The sequence below is a fragment of the Squalius cephalus genome (assembly GCF_949319135.1).
Source record: "Squalius cephalus genome assembly, chromosome: 24".
NCBI lineage: Eukaryota > Metazoa > Chordata > Actinopteri > Cypriniformes > Leuciscidae > Squalius > Squalius cephalus.
The window spans coordinates 15,873,108-15,894,959 of NC_137145.1; positions in this window are offsets into that span (position 1 = coordinate 15,873,108).

Here is a 21,852-nt window from a genome sequence, read left to right on the forward strand (position 1 = left end):
TGAGGTTCTAATATTTATCCCATTGCAGTTAATGACTAACCTCAATAGCCTAGTGGTCAGTTCCCTGACAATATTTTTTTTAAGCTTTGGGCGACCCGAGTTCAAGTCCCGGGTCGTCGAACTTTCTTATACTTTCCTATCATAATAAAAAGCAAAAAAATATATTCTTTAAACTGATGCAAGTTAAGCTCCATCCACACACAAAAATAAAATCAGCATTTTTTAAGCCATTACATCAACACCTCTCATAATGGGAGTGGGGGAACGGATTCCGACAGCTGTTTTATTTTTGTCGTCGGATTCTGTTCCCCCTATATTTTTGACACATGAGGTTCTAATATTTATCAAATTGATGCTGTTTAAGCTCCATCCACACACAGAATAGAATAAGCATATTTTAAGCCGATGCATCAACATCTCTCATCATTGGGGTGGGGGAACGGATTTCGACAGCTGAACTATTTGCTGTCGGATTCTGTTCCCCCTATGTTTCTTACACAATGAGGTTCTAATATTTATCCCATAGCAGCTATTTGCTTGCATCAATAGCCTAGTGGTCAGTTCCCTGACAATTTTTTTTTTTAGCTTTGGGCGACCAGAGTTCAAGTCCCGGGTCGTCGAACTTTCTTATACTTTCCTATCATAATAAAAAGCAAAAAAATATATTCTTTAAACTGATGCAAGTTAAGCTCCATCCACACACAAAAATAAAATCAGCATTTTTTTAAGCCATTACATCAACACCTCTCATAATGGGAGTGGGGGAACGGATTCCGACAGCTGTTTTATTTTTGCCGTCGGATTGTGTTCCCCCTATATTTCTGACACACGGAGTTGCTAATATTTATCAAATTGATGCTGTTTAAGCTCCAACCACACACAGAATAGAATAAGCATATTTTAAGCCGATGCATCAACATCTCTCATCATTGGGATGGGGGAACGGATTTCGACAGCTGAACTATTTGCCGTCGGATTCTGTTCCCCCATGTTTCTTACACAATCAGGTTCTAATATTTACAGTATCCTTTTGCAGCTAATTACTAGCCTCAATAACCTAGTGGTCAGTTCCCTGACAATATTTTTTTTAAGCTTTGGGCGACCCGAGTTCAAGTCCCGGGTCGTCGAACTTTTCTTATACTTTCCTATCATAATAAAAAGCAAAAAAATATATTATTTAAACTGATGCAAGTTAAGCTCCATCCACACACACAAATAAAATCAGCATTTTTTAAGCCATTACATCAACACCTCTCATAATGGGAGTGGGGGAACGGATTCCGACAGCTTTTTCATTTTTGCCGTCGGATTCTGTTCCCCCTATATTTCTGACACACTGAGGTTCTAATATTTATCAAATTGATGCTGTTTAAGCTCCATCCACACACAGAATAGAATAAGCATATTTTAAGCCAATACATCAACATCTCTCATCATTGGGGTGGGGGAACGGATTTCGACAGCTGAACTATTTGCCGTCGGATTCTGTTCCCCCTATGTTTCTTACACAATGAGGTTCTAATATTTATCCCATTGCAGCTATTTGCTTCCATCAATAGCCTAGTGGTCAGTTCCCTGACAATATTTTTTTTTAGCTTTGGGTGACCCGAGTTCAAGTCCCGGGTCGTCGAACTTTCTTATACTTTCCTATCATAATAAAAAGCAAAAAAATATATTCTTTAAACTGATGCAAGTTAAGCTCCATCCACACACAAAAATAAAATCTGCATTTTTTAAGCCATTACATCAACACCTCTCATAATGGGAGTGGGGGAACGGATTCCGACAGCTGTTTTTTTTGCCGTCGGATTCTGTTCCCCCTATATTTCTGACACACTGAGGTTCTAATATTTATCAAATTGATGCTGTTTAAGCTCCATCCACACACAGAATAGAATAAGCATATTTTAAGCCGATACATCAACATCTCTCATCATTGGGGTGGGGGAACGGATTTCGAAAGCTGAACTATTTGCCGTCGGATTCTGTTCCCCCTATGTTTCTAATACAATGTGGTTCTAATATTTATCCCATTGCAGCTGTATGCTTGCATCAATAGCCTAGTGGTCAGTTCCCTAAAAAATTTCTTTTTTAGCTTTGGGCGACCCGAGTTCAAGTCCCGGGTCGTCAAACTTTCTTATACTTTCCTATCACAATAAAAAGCAAAAAAATATATTTTTTAAACTGATGCAAGTTAAGCTCCATCCACACACAAAAATAAAATCAGCATTTTTTAAGCCATTACATCAACACCTCTCATAATGGGAGTGGGGGAACGGATTCCGACAGCTGTTTTTTTTGCCGTCGGATTCTGTTCCCCCTATATTTTTTACACACTGAGGTTCTAATATTTATCAAATTGATGCTGTTTAAGCTCCATCCACACACAAAATAGAATAAGCATATTTTAAGCCAATACATCAACATCTCTCATCATTGGGGTGGGGGAACGGATTTCGACAGCTGAACTATTTGCCGTCGGATTCTGTTCCCCCTATGTTTCTTACACAATGAGGTTCAAATATTTATCTCATTGCAGCTGTTTGCTTCCATCAATAGCCTAGTGGTCAGTTCCCTGACAATATTTTTTTTTAGCTTTGGGTGACCCGAGTTCAAGTCCCGGGTCGTCGAACTTTCTTATACTTTCCTATCATAATAAAAAGCAAAAAAATATATTCTTTAAACTGATGCAAGTTTAGCTCCATCCACACAAAAAAATAAAATCTGCATTTTTTAAGCCATTACATCAACACCTCTCATAATGGGAGTGGGGGAACGGATTCCGACAGCTGTTTTATTTTTGCCGTCGGATTGTGTTCCCCCTATATTTCTGACACACGGAGTTGCTAATATTTATCAAATTGATGCTGTTTAAGCTCCAACCACACACAGAATAGAATAAGCATATTTTAAGCCGATGCATCAACATCTCTCATCATTGGGATGGGGGAACGGATTTCGACAGCTGAACTATTTGCCGTCGGATTCTGTTCCCCCATGTTTCTTACACAATCAGGTTCTAATATTTACAGTATCCTTTTGCAGCTAATTACTAGCCTCAATAACCTAGTGGTCAGTTCCCTGACAATATTTTTTTTAAGCTTTGGGCGACCCGAGTTCAAGTCCCGGGTCGTCGAACTTTTCTTATACTTTCCTATCATAATAAAAAGCAAAAAAATATATTCTTTAAACTGATGCAAGTTAAGCTCCATCCACACACAAAAATAAAATCAGCATTTTTTAAGCCATTACATCAACACCTCTCATAATGGGAGTGGGGGAACGGATTCCGACAGCTTTTTCATTTTTGCCGTCGGATTCTGTTCCCCCTATATTTCTGACACACTGAGGTTCTAATATTTATCAAATTGATGCTGTTTAAGCTCCATCCACACACAGAATAGAATAAGCATATTTTAAGCCAATACATCAACATCTCTCATCATTGGGGTGGGGGAACGGATTTCGACAGCTGAACTATTTGCCGTCGGATTCTGTTCCCCCTATGTTTCTTACACAATGAGGTTCTAATATTTATCCCATTGCAGCTATTTGCTTCCATCAATAGCCTAGTGGTCAGTTCCCTGACAATATTTTTTTTTAGCTTTGGGTGACCCGAGTTCAAGTCCCGGGTCGTCGAACTTTCTTATACTTTCCTATCATAATAAAAAGCAAAAAAATATATTCTTTAAACTGATGCAAGTTAAGCTCCATCCACACACAAAAATAAAATCTGCATTTTTTAAGCCATTACATCAACACCTCTCATAATGGGAGTGGGGGAACGGATTCCGACAGCTGTTTTTTTTGCCGTCGGATTCTGTTCCCCCTATATTTCTGACACACTGAGGTTCTAATATTTATCAAATTGATGCTGTTTAAGCTCCATCCACACACAGAATAGAATAAGCATATTTTAAGCCGATACATCAACATCTCTCATCATTGGGGTGGGGGAACGGATTTCGAAAGCTGAACTATTTGCCGTCGGATTCTGTTCCCCCTATGTTTCTAATACAATGTGGTTCTAATATTTATCCCATTGCAGCTGTATGCTTGCATCAATAGCCTAGTGGTCAGTTCCCTAAAAAATTTCTTTTTTAGCTTTGGGCGACCCGAGTTCAAGTCCCGGGTCGTCAAACTTTCTTATACTTTCCTATCACAATAAAAAGCAAAAAAATATATTTTTTAAACTGATGCAAGTTAAGCTCCATCCACACACAAAAATAAAATCAGCATTTTTTAAGCCATTACATCAACACCTCTCATAATGGGAGTGGGGGAACGGATTCCGACAGCTGTTTTATTTTTGCCGTCAGATTCTGTTCCCCCTATATTTTTGACACACTGAGGTTCTAATATCTATCAAATTGATGCTGTTTAAGCTCCATCCACACACAAAATAGAATAAGCATATTTTAAGCCAATACATCAACATCTCTCATCATTGGGGTGGGGGAACGGATTTCGACAGCTGAACTATTTGCCGTCGGATTCTGTTCCCCCTATGTTTCTTACACAGTGAGGTTCTAATATTTATCCCATTGCAGCTGTATGCTTGCATCAATAGCCTAGTGGTCAGTTCCCTAACAATTTTTTTTTTTAGCTTTGGGCGACCCGAGTTCAAGTCCCGGGTCGTCAAACTTTCTTATACTTTCCTATCACAATAAAAAGCAAAAAAATATATTTTTTAAACTGATGCAAGTTAAGCTCCATCCACAAACAAAAATAAAATCAGCATTTTTTAACCCATACATCAACACCTCTCATAATGGGAGTGGGGGAACGGATTCCGACAGCTGTTTTTTTTGCCGTCGGATTCTGTTCCCCCTATATTTTTTACACACTGAGGTTCTAATATTTATCAAATTGATGCTGTTTAAGCTCCATCCACACACAGAATAGAATAAGCATATTTTAAGCCGATGCATCAACATCTCTCATCATTGGGGTGGGGGAACGGATTTCGACAGCTGAACTATTTGCTGTCGGATTCTGTTCCCCCTATGTTTCTTACACAATGAGGTTCTAATATTTATCCCATTGCAGTTAATGACTAACCTCAATAGCCTAGTGGTCAGTTCCCTGACAATATTTTTTTTAAGCTTTGGGCGACCCGAGTTCAAGTCCCGGGTCGTCGAACTTTCTTATACTTTCCTATCATAATAAAAAGCAAAAAAATATATTCTTTAAACTGATGCAAGTTAAGCTCCATCCACACACAAAAATAAAATCAGCATTTTTTAAGCCATTACATCAACACCTCTCATAATGGGAGTGGGGGAACGGATTCCGACAGCTGTTTTTTTTGCCGTCGGATTCTGTTCCCCCTATATTTTTTACACACTGAGGTTCTAATATTTATCAAATTGATGCTGTTTAAGCTCCATCCACACACAAAATAGAATAAGCATATTTTAAGCCAATACATCAACATCTCTCATCATTGGGGTGGGGGAACGGATTTCGACAGCTGAACTATTTGCCGTCGGATTCTGTTCCCCCTATGTTTCTTACACAATGAGGTTCAAATATTTATCTCATTGCAGCTGTTTGCTTCCATCAATAGCCTAGTGGTCAGTTCCCTGACAATATTTTTTTTTAGCTTTGGGTGACCCGAGTTCAAGTCCCGGGTCGTCGAACTTTCTTATACTTTCCTATCATAATAAAAAGCAAAAAAATATATTCTTTAAACTGATGCAAGTTTAGCTCCATCCACACAAAAAAATAAAATCTGCATTTTTTAAGCCATTACATCAACACCTCTCATAATGGGAGTGGGGGAACGGATTCCGACAGCTGTTTTATTTTTGCCGTCGGATTGTGTTCCCCCTATATTTCTGACACACGGAGTTGCTAATATTTATCAAATTGATGCTGTTTAAGCTCCAACCACACACAGAATAGAATAAGCATATTTTAAGCCGATGCATCAACATCTCTCATCATTGGGATGGGGGAACGGATTTCGACAGCTGAACTATTTGCCGTCGGATTCTGTTCCCCCATGTTTCTTACACAATCAGGTTCTAATATTTACAGTATCCTTTTGCAGCTAATTACTAGCCTCAATAACCTAGTGGTCAGTTCCCTGACAATATTTTTTTTAAGCTTTGGGCGACCCGAGTTCAAGTCCCGGGTCGTCGAACTTTTCTTATACTTTCCTATCATAATAAAAAGCAAAAAAATATATTATTTAAACTGATGCAAGTTAAGCTCCATCCACACACAAAAATAAAATCAGCATTTTTTAAGCCATTACATCAACACCTCTCATAATGGGAGTGGGGGAACGGATTCCGACAGCTTTTTCATTTTTGCCGTCGGATTCTGTTCCCCCTATATTTCTGACACACTGAGGTTCTAATATTTATCAAATTGATGCTGTTTAAGCTCCATCCACACACAGAATAGAATAAGCATATTTTAAGCCAATACATCAACATCTCTCATCATTGGGGTGGGGGAACGGATTTCGACAGCTGAACTATTTGCCGTCGGATTCTGTTCCCCCTATGTTTCTTACACAATGAGGTTCTAATATTTATCCCATTGCAGCTATTTGCTTCCATCAATAGCCTAGTGGTCAGTTCCCTGACAATATATTTTTTTAGCTTTGGGTGACCCGAGTTCAAGTCCCGGGTCGTCGAACTTTCTTATACTTTCCTATCATAATAAAAAGCAAAAAAATATATTCTTTAAACTGATGCAAGTTAAGCTCCATCCACACACAAAAATAAAATCTGCATTTTTTAAGCCATTACATCAACACCTCTCATAATGGGAGTGGGGGAACGGATTCCGACAGCTGTTTTTTTTGCCGTCGGATTCTGTTCCCCCTATATTTCTGACACACTGAGGTTCTAATATTTATCAAATTGATGCTGTTTAAGCTCCATCCACACACAGAATAGAATAAGCATATTTTAAGCCGATACATCAACATCTCTCATCATTGGGGTGGGGGAACGGATTTCGAAAGCTGAACTATTTGCCGTCGGATTCTGTTCCCCCTATGTTTCTAATACAATGTGGTTCTAATATTTATCCCATTGCAGCTGTATGCTTGCATCAATAGCCTAGTGGTCAGTTCCCTAAAAAAATTCTTTTTTAGCTTTGGGCGACCCGAGTTCAAGTCCCGGGTCGTCAAACTTTCTTATACTTTCCTATCACAATAAAAAGCAAAAAAATATATTTTTTAAACTGATGCAAGTTAAGCTCCATCCACACACAAAAATAAAATCAGCATTTTTTAAGCCATTACATCAACACCTCTCATAATGGGAGTGGGGGAACGGATTCCGACAGCTGTTTTTTTTGCCGTCGGATTCTGTTCCCCCTATATTTTTTACACACTGAGGTTCTAATATTTATCAAATTGATGCTGTTTAAGCTCCATCCACACACAAAATAGAATAAGCATATTTTAAGCCAATACATCAACATCTCTCATCATTGGGGTGGGGGAACGGATTTCGACAGCTGAACTATTTGCCGTCGGATTCTGTTCCCCCTATGTTTCTTACACAATGAGGTTCAAATATTTATCAAATTGATGCTTTTTAAGCTCCATTCACACACAGAATAGAATAAGCATATTTTAAGCCGATACATCAACATCACTCATCATTGGGGTGGGGGAACGGATTTCGACAGCTGAACTATTTGCCGTCGGATTCTGTTCCCCCATGTTTCTTACACAATCAGGTTCTAATATTTACAGTATCCCATTGCAGCTATTTGCTTGCATCAATAGCCTAGTGGTCAGTTTCCTAACAAATTTTTTTTTTAGCTTTGGGCGACCCGAGTTCAAGTCCCGGGTCGTCAAACTTTCTTATACTTTCCTATCATAATAAAAAGCAAAAAAATATATTCTTTAAACTGATGCAAGTTAAGCTCCATCCACACACAAAAATAAAATCAGCATCTTTTAAGCCATTACATCAACACCTCTCATAATGGGAGTGGGGGAACGGATTTCGACAGCTGAACTATTTGCCTTCGGATTCTGTTCCCCCTATATTTCTGACACACTGAGGTTCTAATATTTATCAAATTGATGCTTTTTAAGCTCCATTCACACACAGAATAGAATAAGCATATTTTAAGCCGATACATCAACATCACTTATCATTGGGGTGGGGGAACGCATTTCGACAGCTGAACTATTTGCCGTCGGATTCTGTTCCCCCTATATTTCTGACACACTGAGGTTCTAATATTTATCAAATTGATGCTGTTTAAGCTCCATCCACACACAGAATAGAATAAGCATATTTTAAGCTGATGCATCAACATCTCTCATCATTGGGGTGGGGGAACGGATTTCGACAGCTGAACTATTTGCCGTCGGATTCTGTTCCCTCTATATTTCTGACACAAAGAGGTTCTAATATTTATCACATTGTAACTAATTGCTAGTCTCAATAGCCTAGTGGTCAGTGCACTGACATGCACATTTTTTTAGCTTTGGGCGATCCGAGTTCAAGTCCCGGGTCGTCAAACTTTCTTATACTTTCCTATCACAATAAAAAGCAAAAAAATATATTATTTAAACTGATGCAAGTTAAGCTCCATCCACAAACAAAAATAAAATCTGCATTTTTTAAGCCATACATCAACACCTCTCATAATGGGAGTGGGGGAACGGATTCCGACAGCTGTTTTTTTTGCCGTCAGATTCTGTTCCCCCTATATTTCTGACACACTGAGGTTCTAATATTTATCAAATTGATGCTGTTTAAGCTTCATCCACACACAGAATAGAATAAGCATATTTTAAGCCAATACATCAACATCTCTCATCATTGGGGTGGGGGAACGGATTTCGACAGCTGAACTATTTGCCGTCGGATTCTGTTCCCCCATGTTTCTTACACAATGAGGTTCTAATATGTATCCCATTGCATTTAAATACTACCCTCAATAGCCTAGTGGTCAGTTCCCTGTAAAAAAAAAATTTAAGCTTTGGGCGACCCGAGTTCAAGTCCCGGGTCGTCGAACTTTCTTATACTTTCCTATCATAATAAAAAGCAAAAAAATATATTCTTTAAACTGATGCAAGTTAAGCTCCATCCACACACAAAAATAAAATCTGCATTTTTTAAGCCATTACATCAACACCTCTCATAATGGGAGTGGGGGAACGGATTCCGACAGCTGTTTTATTTTTGTCGTCGGATTCTGTTCCCCCTATATTTTTGACACACTGAGGTTCTAATATTTATCAAATTGATGCTGTTTAAGCTCCATCCACACACAGAATAGAATAAGCATATTTTAAGCCGATGCATCAACATCTCTCATCATTGGGGTGGGGGAACGGATTTCGACAGCTGAACTATTTGCCGTTGGATTCTGTTCCCCCTATGTTTCTTACACAATGAGGTTCTAATATTTATCCCATTGCAGCTATTTCCTTGCATCAATAGCCTAGTGGTCAGTTCCCTAACAATTTTTTTTTTTAGCTTTGGGCGACCCGAGTTCAAGTCCCGGGTCGTCGAACTTTCTTATACTTTCCTATCATAATAAAAAGCAAAAAAATATATTCTTTAAACTGATGCAAGTTAAGCTCCATCCACACACAAAAATAAAATCAGCATTTTTTTAAGCCATTACATCAACACCTCTCATAATGGGAGTGGGGGAACGGATTCCGACAGCTGTTTTATTTTTGCCGTCGGATTGTGTTCCCCCTATATTTCTGACACACGGAGTTGCTAATATTTATCAAATTGATGCTGTTTAAGCTCCAACCACACACAGAATAGAATAAGCATATTTTAAGCCGATGCATCAACATCTCTCATCATTGGGATGGGGGAACGGATTTCGACAGCTGAACTATTTGCCGTCGGATTCTGTTCCCCCATGTTTCTTACACAATCAGGTTCTAATATTTACAGTATCCTTTTGCAGCTAATTACTAGCCTCAATAACCTAGTGGTCAGTTCCCTGACAATATTTTTTTTAAGCTTTGGGCGACCCGAGTTCAAGTCCCGGGTCGTCGAACTTTTCTTATACTTTCCTATCATAATAAAAAGCAAAAAAATATATTATTTAAACTGATGCAAGTTAAGCTCCATCCACACACAAAAATAAAATCAGCATTTTTTAAGCCATTACATCAACACCTCTCATAATGGGAGTGGGGGAACGGATTCCGACAGCTTTTTCATTTTTGCCGTCGGATTCTGTTCCCCCTATATTTCTGACACACTGAGGTTCTAATATTTATCAAATTGATGCTGTTTAAGCTCCATCCACACACAGAATAGAATAAGCATATTTTAAGCCAATACATCAACATCTCTCATCATTGGGGTGGGGGAACGGATTTCGACAGCTGAACTATTTGCCGTCGGATTCTGTTCCCCCTATGTTTCTTACACAATGAGGTTCTAATATTTATCCCATTGCAGCTATTTGCTTCCATCAATAGCCTAGTGGTCAGTTCCCTGACAATATTTTTTTTTAGCTTTGGGTGACCCGAGTTCAAGTCCCGGGTCGTCGAACTTTCTTATACTTTCCTATCATAATAAAAAGCAAAAAAATATATTCTTTAAACTGATGCAAGTTAAGCTCCATCCACACACAAAAATAAAATCTGCATTTTTTAAGCCATTACATCAACACCTCTCATAATGGGAGTGGGGGAACGGATTCCGACAGCTGTTTTTTTTGCCGTCGGATTCTGTTCCCCCTATATTTCTGACACACTGAGGTTCTAATATTTATCAAATTGATGCTGTTTAAGCTCCATCCACACACAGAATAGAATAAGCATATTTTAAGCCGATACATCAACATCTCTCATCATTGGGGTGGGGGAACGGATTTCGAAAGCTGAACTATTTGCCGTCGGATTCTGTTCCCCCTATGTTTCTAATACAATGTGGTTCTAATATTTATCCCATTGCAGCTGTATGCTTGCATCAATAGCCTAGTGGTCAGTTCCCTAAAAAATTTCTTTTTTAGCTTTGGGCGACCCGAGTTCAAGTCCCGGGTCGTCAAACTTTCTTATACTTTCCTATCACAATAAAAAGCAAAAAAATATATTTTTTAAACTGATGCAAGTTAAGCTCCATCCACACACAAAAATAAAATCAGCATTTTTTAAGCCATTACATCAACACCTCTCATAATGGGAGTGGGGGAACGGATTCCGACAGCTGTTTTTTTTGCCGTCGGATTCTGTTCCCCCTATATTTTTTACACACTGAGGTTCTAATATTTATCAAATTGATGCTGTTTAAGCTCCATCCACACACAAAATAGAATAAGCATATTTTAAGCCAATACATCAACATCTCTCATCATTGGGGTGGGGGAACGGATTTCGACAGCTGAACTATTTGCCGTCGGATTCTGTTCCCCCTATGTTTCTTACACAATGAGGTTCAAATATTTATCTCATTGCAGCTGTTTGCTTCCATCAATAGCCTAGTGGTCAGTTCCCTGACAATATTTTTTTTTAGCTTTGGGTGACCCGAGTTCAAGTCCCGGGTCGTCGAACTTTCTTATACTTTCCTATCATAATAAAAAGCAAAAAAATATATTCTTTAAACTGATGCAAGTTTAGCTCCATCCACACAAAAAAATAAAATCTGCATTTTTTAAGCCATTACATCAACACCTCTCATAATGGGAGTGGGGGAACGGATTCCGACAGCTGTTTTATTTTTGCCGTCGGATTGTGTTCCCCCTATATTTCTGACACACGGAGTTGCTAATATTTATCAAATTGATGCTGTTTAAGCTCCAACCACACACAGAATAGAATAAGCATATTTTAAGCCGATGCATCAACATCTCTCATCATTGGGATGGGGGAACGGATTTCGACAGCTGAACTATTTGCCGTCGGATTCTGTTCCCCCATGTTTCTTACACAATCAGGTTCTAATATTTACAGTATCCTTTTGCAGCTAATTACTAGCCTCAATAACCTAGTGGTCAGTTCCCTGACAATATTTTTTTTAAGCTTTGGGCGACCCGAGTTCAAGTCCCGGGTCGTCGAACTTTTCTTATACTTTCCTATCATAATAAAAAGCAAAAAAATATATTATTTAAACTGATGCAAGTTAAGCTCCATCCACACACAAAAATAAAATCAGCATTTTTTAAGCCATTACATCAACACCTCTCATAATGGGAGTGGGGGAACGGATTCCGACAGCTTTTTCATTTTTGCCGTCGGATTCTGTTCCCCCTATATTTCTGACACACTGAGGTTCTAATATTTATCAAATTGATGCTGTTTAAGCTCCATCCACACACAGAATAGAATAAGCATATTTTAAGCCAATACATCAACATCTCTCATCATTGGGGTGGGGGAACGGATTTCGACAGCTGAACTATTTGCCGTCGGATTCTGTTCCCCCTATGTTTCTTACACAATGAGGTTCTAATATTTATCCCATTGCAGCTATTTGCTTCCATCAATAGCCTAGTGGTCAGTTCCCTGACAATATTTTTTTTTAGCTTTGGGTGACCCGAGTTCAAGTCCCGGGTCGTCGAACTTTCTTATACTTTCCTATCATAATAAAAAGCAAAAAAATATATTCTTTAAACTGATGCAAGTTAAGCTCCATCCACACACAAAAATAAAATCTGCATTTTTTAAGCCATTACATCAACACCTCTCATAATGGGAGTGGGGGAACGGATTCCGACAGCTGTTTTTTTTGCCGTCGGATTCTGTTCCCCCTATATTTCTGACACACTGAGGTTCTAATATTTATCAAATTGATGCTGTTTAAGCTCCATCCACACACAGAATAGAATAAGCATATTTTAAGCCGATACATCAACATCTCTCATCATTGGGGTGGGGGAACGGATTTCGAAAGCTGAACTATTTGCCGTCGGATTCTGTTCCCCCTATGTTTCTAATACAATGTGGTTCTAATATTTATCCCATTGCAGCTGTATGCTTGCATCAATAGCCTAGTGGTCAGTTCCCTAAAAAATTTCTTTTTTAGCTTTGGGCGACCCGAGTTCAAGTCCCGGGTCGTCAAACTTTCTTATACTTTCCTATCACAATAAAAAGCAAAAAAATATATTTTTTAAACTGATGCAAGTTAAGCTCCATCCACACACAAAAATAAAATCAGCATTTTTTAAGCCATTACATCAACACCTCTCATAATGGGAGTGGGGGAACGGATTCCGACAGCTGTTTTTTTTGCCGTCGGATTCTGTTCCCCCTATATTTTTTACACACTGAGGTTCTAATATTTATCAAATTGATGCTGTTTAAGCTCCATCCACACACAAAATAGAATAAGCATATTTTAAGCCAATACATCAACATCTCTCATCATTGGGGTGGGGGAACGGATTTCGACAGCTGAACTATTTGCCGTCGGATTCTGTTCCCCCTATGTTTCTTACACAATGAGGTTCAAATATTTATCTCATTGCAGCTGTTTGCTTCCATCAATAGCCTAGTGGTCAGTTCCCTGACAATATTTTTTTTTAGCTTTGGGTGACCCGAGTTCAAGTCCCGGGTCGTCGAACTTTCTTATACTTTCCTATCATAATAAAAAGCAAAAAAATATATTCTTTAAACTGATGCAAGTTTAGCTCCATCCACACAAAAAAATAAAATCTGCATTTTTTAAGCCATTACATCAACACCTCTCATAATGGGAGTGGGGGAACGGATTCCGACAGCTGTTTTATTTTTGCCGTCGGATTGTGTTCCCCCTATATTTCTGACACACGGAGTTGCTAATATTTATCAAATTGATGCTGTTTAAGCTCCAACCACACACAGAATAGAATAAGCATATTTTAAGCCGATGCATCAACATCTCTCATCATTGGGATGGGGGAACGGATTTCGACAGCTGAACTATTTGCCGTCGGATTCTGTTCCCCCATGTTTCTTACACAATCAGGTTCTAATATTTACAGTATCCTTTTGCAGCTAATTACTAGCCTCAATAACCTAGTGGTCAGTTCCCTGACAATATTTTTTTTAAGCTTTGGGCGACCCGAGTTCAAGTCCCGGGTCGTCGAACTTTTCTTATACTTTCCTATCATAATAAAAAGCAAAAAAATATATTATTTAAACTGATGCAAGTTAAGCTCCATCCACACACAAAAATAAAATCAGCATTTTTTAAGCCATTACATCAACACCTCTCATAATGGGAGTGGGGGAACGGATTCCGACAGCTTTTTCATTTTTGCCGTCGGATTCTGTTCCCCCTATATTTCTGACACACTGAGGTTCTAATATTTATCAAATTGATGCTGTTTAAGCTCCATCCACACACAGAATAGAATAAGCATATTTTAAGCCAATACATCAACATCTCTCATCATTGGGGTGGGGGAACGGATTTCGACAGCTGAACTATTTGCCGTCGGATTCTGTTCCCCCTATGTTTCTTACACAATGAGGTTCTAATATTTATCCCATTGCAGCTATTTGCTTCCATCAATAGCCTAGTGGTCAGTTCCCTGACAATATTTTTTTTTAGCTTTGGGTGACCCGAGTTCAAGTCCCGGGTCGTCGAACTTTCTTATACTTTCCTATCATAATAAAAAGCAAAAAAATATATTCTTTAAACTGATGCAAGTTAAGCTCCATCCACACACAAAAATAAAATCTGCATTTTTTAAGCCATTACATCAACACCTCTCATAATGGGAGTGGGGGAACGGATTCCGACAGCTGTTTTTTTTGCCGTCGGATTCTGTTCCCCCTATATTTCTGACACACTGAGGTTCTAATATTTATCAAATTGATGCTGTTTAAGCTCCATCCACACACAGAATAGAATAAGCATATTTTAAGCCGATACATCAACATCTCTCATCATTGGGGTGGGGGAACGGATTTCGAAAGCTGAACTATTTGCCGTCGGATTCTGTTCCCCCTATGTTTCTAATACAATGTGGTTCTAATATTTATCCCATTGCAGCTGTATGCTTGCATCAATAGCCTAGTGGTCAGTTCCCTAAAAAAATTCTTTTTTAGCTTTGGGCGACCCGAGTTCAAGTCCCGGGTCGTCAAACTTTCTTATACTTTCCTATCACAATAAAAAGCAAAAAAATATATTTTTTAAACTGATGCAAGTTAAGCTCCATCCACACACAAAAATAAAATCAGCATTTTTTAAGCCATTACATCAACACCTCTCATAATGGGAGTGGGGGAACGGATTCCGACAGCTGTTTTTTTTGCCGTCGGATTCTGTTCCCCCTATATTTTTTACACACTGAGGTTCTAATATTTATCAAATTGATGCTGTTTAAGCTCCATCCACACACAAAATAGAATAAGCATATTTTAAGCCAATACATCAACATCTCTCATCATTGGGGTGGGGGAACGGATTTCGACAGCTGAACTATTTGCCGTCGGATTCTGTTCCCCCTATGTTTCTTACACAATGAGGTTCAAATATTTATCAAATTGATGCTTTTTAAGCTCCATTCACACACAGAATAGAATAAGCATATTTTAAGCCGATACATCAACATCACTCATCATTGGGGTGGGGGAACGGATTTCGACAGCTGAACTATTTGCCGTCGGATTCTGTTCCCCCATGTTTCTTACACAATCAGGTTCTAATATTTACAGTATCCCATTGCAGCTATTTGCTTGCATCAATAGCCTAGTGGTCAGTTTCCTAACAAATTTTTTTTTTAGCTTTGGGCGACCCGAGTTCAAGTCCCGGGTCGTCAAACTTTCTTATACTTTCCTATCATAATAAAAAGCAAAAAAATATATTCTTTAAACTGATGCAAGTTAAGCTCCATCCACACACAAAAATAAAATCAGCATCTTTTAAGCCATTACATCAACACCTCTCATAATGGGAGTGGGGGAACGGATTTCGACAGCTGAACTATTTGCCTTCGGATTCTGTTCCCCCTATATTTCTGACACACTGAGGTTCTAATATTTATCAAATTGATGCTTTTTAAGCTCCATTCACACACAGAATAGAATAAGCATATTTTAAGCCGATACATCAACATCACTTATCATTGGGGTTGGGGAACGCATTTCGACAGCTGAACTATTTGCCGTCGGATTCTGTTCCCCCTATATTTCTGACACACTGAGGTTCTAATATTTATCAAATTGATGCTGTTTAAGCTCCATCCACACACAGAATAGAATAAGCATATTTTAAGCTGATGCATCAACATCTCTCATCATTGGGGTGGGGGAACGGATTTCGACAGCTGAACTATTTGCCGTCGGATTCTGTTCCCTCTATATTTCTGACACAAAGAGGTTCTAATATTTATCACATTGTAACTAATTGCTAGTCTCAATAGCCTAGTGGTCAGTGCACTGACATGCACATTTTTTTAGCTTTGGGCGATCCGAGTTCAAGTCCCGGGTCGTCAAACTTTCTTATACTTTCCTATCACAATAAAAAGCAAAAAAATATATTATTTAAACTGATGCAAGTTAAGCTCCATCCACAAACAAAAATAAAATCTGCATTTTTTAAGCCATACATCAACACCTCTCATAATGGGAGTGGGGGAACGGATTCCGACAGCTGTTTTTTTTGCCGTCAGATTCTGTTCCCCCTATATTTCTGACACACTGAGGTTCTAATATTTATCAAATTGATGCTGTTTAAGCTTCATCCACACACAGAATAGAATAAGCATATTTTAAGCCAATACATCAACATCTCTCATCATTGGGGTGGGGGAACGGATTTCGACAGCTGAACTATTTGCCGTCGGATTCTGTTCCCCCATGTTTCTTACACAATGAGGTTCTAATATGTATCCCATTGCATTTAAATACTACCCTCAATAGCCTAGTGGTCAGTTCCCTGTAAAAAAAAAATTTAAGCTTTGGGCGACCCGAGTTCAAGTCCCGGGTCGTCGAACTTTCTTATACTTTCCTATCATAATAAAAAGCAAAAAAATATATTCTTTAAACTGATGCAAGTTAAGCTCCATCCACACACAAAAATAAAATCTGCATTTTTTAAGCCATTACATCAACACCTCTCATAATGGGAGTGGGGGAACGGATTCCGACAGCTGTTTTATTTTTGTCGTCGGATTCTGTTCCCCCTATATTTTTGACACACTGAGGTTCTAATATTTATCAAATTGATGCTGTTTAAGCTCCATCCACACACAGAATAGAATAAGCATATTTTAAGCCGATGCATCAACATCTCTCATCATTGGGGTGGGGGAACGGATTTCGACAGCTGAACTATTTGCCGTTGGATTCTGTTCCCCCTATGTTTCTTACACAATGAGGTTCTAATATTTATCCCATTGCAGCTATTTCCTTGCATCAATAGCCTAGTGGTCAGTTCCCTAACAATTTTTTTTTTTAGCTTTGGGCGACCCGAGTTCAAGTCCCGGGTCGTCAAACTTTCTTATACTTTCCTATCACAATAAAAAGCAAAAAAATATATTTTTTAAACTGATGCAAGTTAAGTTCCATCCACAAACAAAAATAAAATCAGCATTTTTTAAGCCATTACATCAACACCTCTCATAATGGGAGTTGGGGAACGGATTCCGACAGCTGTTTTTTTTGCCGTCGGATTCTGTTCCCCCTATATTTTTTACACACTGAGGTTCTAATATTTATCAAATTGATGCTGTTTAAGCTCCATCCACACACAGAATAGAATAAGCAAATTTTAAGCCGATGCATCAACATCTCTCATCATTGGGGTGGGGGAACGGATTTCGACAGCTGAACTATTTGCTGTCGGATTCTGTTCCCCCTGTGTTTCTTACACAATGAGGTTCTAATATTTATCCCATTTCAGCTATTTACTAGCCTCAATAGCCTAGTGGTCAGTTCCCTGACAATATTTTTTTTTAGCTTTGGGCGACCCGAGTTCAAGTCTCGGGTCGTCGAACTTTCTTATACTTTCCTATCATAATAAAAAGCAAAAAAATATATTCTTTAAACTGATGCAAGTTAAGCGCCATCCACAAACAAAAATAAAATCAGCATTTTTTAAGCCATACATCAACACCTCTCATAATGGGAGTGGGGGAACGGATTCCGACAGCTGGTTTTTTTGCCGTCGGATTCTGTTCCCCCTATATTTCTGACACACTGAGGTTCTAATATTTATCAAATTGATGCTGTTTAAGCTCCATCCACACACAGAATAGAATAAGCATATTTTAAGCCAATACATCAACATCTCTCATCATTGGGGTGGGGGAACGGATTTCGACAGCTGAACTATTTGCTGTCGGATTCTGTTCTCCCTATGTTTCTTACACAATGAGGTTCTAATATTTATCCCATTGCAGCTATTTGCTTGCATCAATAGCCTAGTGGTCAGTTTCCTAACAATTTTTTTTTTTAGCTTTGGGCGACCCGAGTTCAAGTCCCGGGTCGTCAAACTTTCTTATACTTTCCTATCATAATAAAAAGCAAAAAAATATATTCTTTAAACTGATGCAAGTTAAGCTCCATCCACACACAAAAATAAAATCTGCATTTTTTAAGCCATTACATCAACACCTCTCATAATGGGAGTGGGGGAACGGATTTCGACAGCTGAACTATTTGCCTTCGGATTCTGTTCCCCCTATATTTCTGACACACTGAGGTTCTAATATTTATCAAATTGATGCTTTTTAAGCTCCATTCACACACAGAATAGAATAAGCATATTTTAAGCCGATACATCAACATCACTCATCATTGGGGTGGGGGAACGCATTTCGACAGCTGAACTATTTGCCGTCGGATTCTGTTCCCCCTATATTTCTGACACACTGAGGTTCTAATATTTATCAAATTGATGCTGTTTAAGCTCCATCCACACACAGAATAGAATAAGCATATTTTAAGCTGATGCATCAACATCTCTCATCATTGGGGTGGGGGAACGGATTTCGACAGCTGAACTGTTTGCCGTCGGATTCTGTTCCCTCTATATTTCTGACACACAGAGGTTCTAATATTTATCCCATTGCATTTAAATACTACCCTCAATAGCCTAGTGGTCAGTTCCCTGTAAAAAAAAAATTAAAGCTTTGGGCGACCCGAGTTCAAGTCCCGGGTCGTCGAACTTTCTTATACTTTCCTATCATAATAAAAAGCAAAAAAATATATTCTTTAAACTGATGCCAGTTAAGCTCCATCCACACACAGAATAGAATAAGCATATTTTAAGCCAATACATCAACATCTCTCATCATTGGGGTGGGGGAACGGATTTCGACAGCTGAACTATTTGCCGTCGGATTCTGTTCCCCCTATGGTTCTCACACAATGAGGTACTAATATTTATCACATTGCAGATAATTACTAGTCTCACTAGCTTAGTGGTTAGTGCGTCGGCTTATTGCGACCTGATTTCAAGTCCCGGTTCGTCGAACTTTCTTATACTTTACTATCATAATAAAAGGCAAAAAAAAAAAAAATTTTTTTAAAGTGTCTACTCATGAGGAGAAGGAAATTAAATATACTGAAATAACACAATACGTTTTTTAATTTATTAATTGATCATCAATCATTCACATACATTTTTAAGGAGACTAAGTTTTAATATTTTGAAAAAGAAAATATCTTTATAAGGCAAAGTGAATGCTCATATAGAAAACTAAACAAATAAAATAGAAATTCATTACGTGATTTGTATTTTTAAACTCATTATTAGGCCTAAACTGTTTTTATAAATTAGAAAATAAAACAGTTATACAAATTTAAGCAAATACGAATTGAAGGGCTTTATGTTATTAATCACATACAGTACAATACATTTTTTAAGATTTTTTTTTTATCATCCAGCATACAAAATACTGTGCAATGATTTTGTATGTTTAATCATTCTGTGTTCTACAGAACAAAGAATGTCATGCAGGTTTGGAATAACATGGGATTCAATTATGGCAGAAGTTTCTTTTTTAAGCTATCCCTTTAATAATATAAAGGGATAGTTTTCATATATATATATTGTACAGTATTTTTACATTATCTATCTATCTATTTCATGTCAAGCTTTTTAGGCTTATTGTGCTTCTATAATCGCTGGACATTAAAAACTTTCCACATCCTTTTTTCAAATCTCTTTTTTTAAATCTCAAATTTATTATTCTCCACTATTCAGTTTCTCCACTATTTCAGCCAGAATGATGTTTTTGCTGACTACAGGTCTTGGAGTGAAGGTCTGTCTGCATTGGGGGCAGCTGTAGACTCCCTTCTAATCATCTTGATCCCAGCAGTCTGTAATAAAGATCATACTGGAACTATGTCCACAGGGAAGGGCCACTGGATCCTTTAGGAGATCCAGACATAGGCCTACTGGACAGCAAATCCAGTCCGGAGCCACTGAAATACTGGCTTCTGCCATTTCACCATGTGCACTGTCACAGATAACTACTGGACAACTGCTTTACCTATCTCCTGGTTTTGTTTTTGATCAAATGAAACTCTGTAAGTATGAAGTCATCCAGTAGGGGGCGGATTGTAGGGAGAGTGGGACACAACGTAACGCGGGGCTAGTTGTAACACACTTGTTTTAAATACTTCCACACATGCTAGCATGACGAAACTTGGTGTATTTACTAGTTGCCATATCAACACTATATAGAGAAAAAATAAATACATTTTTTTACTTAAGTTAATTTTTCATCTCTATTTTTTGTTTATTTAAAATTAGACAAATCTGATATTATTTTAATCTCCAATATGTTATTTAACGGTTGATATAGTTCTTTAATGCTTCGCTAACTAGCAGAAGACACTAGCCGGGTTTAAATCCCAGTTGTGCAGGTGGGGCATGTTGTCACACTGCGTTACAATGTAACGATGCTATTCTGCCGTGCAAAGGCAAAAGACCGTAACTTCGTTTTTTGTCGAAAATGAGTTATTTATATTTTTGGCACATTCAAGACCTTCTTTATCATGTGGACAAGTATCTTGAATCAATTCCGTTTTTTTATCGAGAAAATAATGATTTGTCTTAACAGTAACTTCCAAAAGCCCATGAGAAACCAAGGCAGAACACCGTAACATCAGTTACCGCTCTTTGGCTTTGTTTTGGAACGCTCAAATTACGAGTTACGGTGTTCTGCCTTTGTTTAGCCGCGCGTCAATATGAAGTTACTGTGCCGGTGTTCAATCAAATAATGCTACCTACCAGACTGTACGGTTATCTGCCTTTGTTTTAATGTCCATTAAAATTAAAATTACGGTGTAGCCTGTGTACTTTGTACAGCTGCCATCAGTCGCTCTAACTTCTGATGTCCTCAGAGCGGTCAGAACATTTAGTATGGTCTGCTCCATCGACAAACGTGCGATATCGATCGCGAAGGATTATGCAGAGTTGACAGAAAAACGTTACACATTGCCGTATCAGATGAATACAACCAAGAATTAAAGCTCGGCAAACTAGCTGGCAGAGTGCCAAAACTTCGCCTTCAGCCCCGCCCTAAACGCGGTCGAGTTAACACTGGACTAATAGGAGGTATTTTGTCATGTCAAATGTATTAATAATGCCATCAGAATGCAACCAAAGCACAGGATAGCAATAAGTAGATGGCTATAAATAATTGTAAATCATACAAAATAAATGCCATGATCACTAGATTTTATACAGGTGTGTACTATAATGATTTTGTTAATGGTGATCAGCAACTAAATATTGATAATGTGGAAGTTACTGCCTTTTGCCTTGGCATGACTTCTCACTTTTTGCTGACAATACAAAGGCAGAGTACAGTAACTTTAAAATAGTGGTCAAAAGTCAAGTTTGAGCTCAAGATTTTTTTATGTATATAATTTCCATTACTAAAACATCTATTTGCCAGATTTCCAGTGTCCTACCTATAATTAATTTGGCGAGACAACTAAAAATCTTT